Source organism: Dipodomys ordii, unplaced genomic scaffold (genome assembly GCF_000151885.1).
Source record: "Dipodomys ordii isolate 6190 unplaced genomic scaffold, Dord_2.0 Scaffold270, whole genome shotgun sequence".
NCBI classification, from domain to species: Eukaryota; Metazoa; Chordata; class Mammalia; order Rodentia; family Heteromyidae; genus Dipodomys; species Dipodomys ordii.
In genome coordinates, this window is record NW_012267486.1 from 142,034 (window position 1) to 145,837 (window position 3,804).

Sequence of the window (3,804 nt, forward strand, 5' to 3'; positions counted from 1 at the left end):
TGTTGTTTTGATTTGCATTTCTTCTATGGCTAGAGAGATTGAGCATTTCTTCATGTGTCTATTGACCATCCTTCTTACCTCTTCAGAGAAGTTTCTCTTTAAGTCTTTAGCCCACTTATTTATTGGGCAGCCATGGTTTCCCTTATTTGCAATAACTAGTATATGTCTGAGTCAAGCAGAACAGGTTAGATAAGTTGATGTTAGGGGAATGAACCCCAAGATAGACATTCAAATGTTTTTTTTGTTTTTTTTTTCCTTTCATGCAATTGTTTCTAACATATTTATAAGACGATTTCTTTGCTGCTTTGTATGTCCCTCCCCCATGGTATAACCCATGCTTTCACTGTATTTGATGTTGATATAAGTTGTGGAGGGGAAGGGAAAAAACAAATTGTTTAAATAGGGATACAGGTGGATCCATTGCAACAATGAGATGTACAAGACGTTATGTTGAAAAACAAACATATTTATCTTTTCTCTGAAAGGCTCAAGAGTATTTTGCAAGCACAATGACCCTTTAGCCCTAAAACTAAACATACTGGATTAGGAAGTTTTCATGCACATAATGCAATCAAAATAATTTTTGATACTATTTAGATAATCTAAATCGCAAGAGGAAGCAAGAATGTGAATCAAGGATTTATAATATCATAATAAAATATTTATAATTGTCTAAAATTTGTGAGGAAGACTCATGAACTCATGACTCATGAACGATTATGCTACAAGGTTTCATCATAATTAAATTCAAAATTCTTTCTGCCTTCTATTGTGATTTTTCTTATTGGTTGTTGAGAATTCCATTACTTAATTGCTGGGAACATGACATCATTTAAATTTTCAACAAAATTCTATGACAAAAATTTAGTTTATGGGCTATTATAGGTATCATCTACTATAGCAAGTTCTTTTACTTCATTCAGATAAGTGGAGAGCAAGAGTAGGTCTTGAACTCAGATGAGGGACACACAGGTTGGTGCCTTACTATATTTAGAGTCACTGTCTTTAAGTGGTGATGTAATCAAAAGAAATATGTTCATAGTAAGTGGCCTTTGAAATTAAATATGTTTTTGTGCATCTTTTACCATTAAGCAATAAAAACAAGAGCAAAACTATTCCAGTGGAGTTTGATGGATTATCTATTTACAAGGTAAATTGAAAACCACCACCATTTAGTGGAGTTCAGCACCTGATAAAGATTTTTTGGGTGATTCAGAGAGATGCATATGTGACCCTGCCCCCAGGTCATGTGACACAGAAGAGCCAATGTGAAGTAAACATGTTTTGACATTTGATCAGTGGAGCCAGTGACAAGCTGAAGTTACAGAATAATAGTGGAGAAGCTCTTAAGTGTTGCTTTCTCTTTGGAAAATACATTTTTCATCATAGTTTTTTTAAATTGTGAAAATACCATACAGACAGGTTACAATTACATGAGCAAGATAATGAGTACATTTCTTATCAAGCATTGTTGCCTCCTCCTTTGTTTCTCCTGCCATCCCACCATCCCTTTCCATTTCCCGCCCACCTCTCCGCTCCCCCCCCAAAGTTGTAAAGTTCCTTTTTCGACATAGCGTCTTGTACATCTCATTGTTGCAATAGGTCCACCTTCCCCTCCACTAATTATACCTACATCAAATACAGTGAAAACAGGTGTTATACCGTGGGGGAGGGACATACAAAGCAACAAATAAATATCTTATAAATATGTTAGAAACAATAGCAAGAAAGAAAAAAAACATTTGAGTCATGCATAGTTTAAAAATTAATTTTAGATTGGAATTGAATGAACCAAATTCAATTATGTGAACAGAATGATTGTTCTCACACAGGGAAGTATCGTACTCTTCAGATATTAGAAATTCAATTAGAAATTCAATAGCTGCTCTAGCTCCAATTTTTCTGCCTCTGCACCTCAGAGCTACTTAGATGAGGTCCCTACTCTACTCAGGCTGTCCTTCGATCTGGTGTGGGTGGGTTAGATTGCTTCCCCCTTCAGGCTGGCTTCAATAGCATTACATGAATACATCCTACTTCACAACTCATAATTCATTAATCATTAAACTTCAGAGATTATATCATTTCACATTATATGTTTTATATCACCTGACATTCAGTATTCTTCATCGGCAAGATCCAAATCTGTTCCCTCTAGGGATTGTTCTAGGAAAAAAACCTATTAAGGAGTGATTGCTTCATTTGAATTTGTTCCAAATATTCTGAGAAATCTAATCTATTAAAAATAGGATGATGCAAAGTCTATAGGCTATGCTTGTATATATGCATGAAAGAATGATTTTCTTGAATCAACAATGTGAGAAGTCTCAGAAACTGAAGTTCTCCCCAAGCTTCAGTGGCTAGCTCTTCACCTGGTCTTTTGTCTCTGGGGTGTCAAGTTTTCTTCACCATTGCTCATGAAAGTCTGTGGAAGGTTTCAATGTCATGGCATGAGCTTGTGGAGATAGAAATGGTTGCAGTTGGGAAGGAGAAAGGAAGATGCTATTCTACTTGAATGACTGGAAGACTGAAGTGTTTTACTTCTATTTGTGAGGAACCTCCAGCATCAACTTTTCTAAATTGTTAAATCCCTGTCTTTACCTAGATAGATAAATGACTTGTTAGCTAGTCACATACATATTATTGTCATTTCTTAAGGCAAAGTTCCTTTTGGCTGTGTAACCCCAATTGACTGAATAGAAGATAAATCACATAATTAATTTTATTATTACTATTAATATTTATTTGTGCCACCAAATAATGGGTTTGTCCAGATTAATGTTTGTTATGTAGGTCAGTTGTTTAACCTAGTTTTGTCAACATAGCATCTTTGTTTTTCTGTGAAGACATTTTCAGAATATAAAGCTACCTGTACCATAGGTATTGGCATTACCTTTGTGTACTTATATATTTTAAATATTCACTTGGCTACTCTACCTCTCTGAAAAACTGGGATGAAGGAAGATTCCATGTAAGTACACTTGTTAAGGTTGCATGTCAACTGGCCAGCATGATATGTTCATGTGTTCTGTGAAGACTCATAGGTACATGAACGATCTATAGTCACTCTCAGGAAAAGAACTGGAATGAAGACAAGACCCTAGACCTGAGTTTGTGAAATACCAGAGAGGGATACTACTTAAATATTCTTTTGGTATTTCTAATATAATAAAAGCCAGATAGTCTTAAAGGATGTATTGGTATTGGGAAAATTGAGATAGCAACATACAGAAATTAAATAGTATAATATATATCTATATTTATATATATCTATCTTTTATTGTCTATCTATCTAATCTATTATCTATCACCTCTCATTTATCATCTATCTATTTGGTCTGTTGTATTATTATAGTCCAGTCAGTATTTATTTTTCATTTTGCAGTATTAAATGATAAATGAAATATATAGATAAACCATTGGATTTTTTCAATATATATTTTTTATTGTAAAGATACTGTCCATAGAGGTTACAGTTACATGAGTAAGGTAATGAGTACATTTCCTATGGAACATTGTTACCCCCTCCTTTGTTTTTCCCCCCTACCATCTCTTCCTTCCCCACCTCCCAAATACCAATGGATTTTTTAAATTTTAGTTTATGGGATATCATGTATCACATAATATGCTAGCCAAGAAATATAATCACTTATACATATTTGAATTCTAGAAGTTAAAATTGCCTATCATCAAAGTGTTTAGAGTATAAATGTTTAGAGTGTCTTTTATGTTCTGAATGCTGGATTCAGGCTTGTGTGTGAAACTTCAAATTATCCCAGGAAGCATGTAATGTGTGTACATATAGAA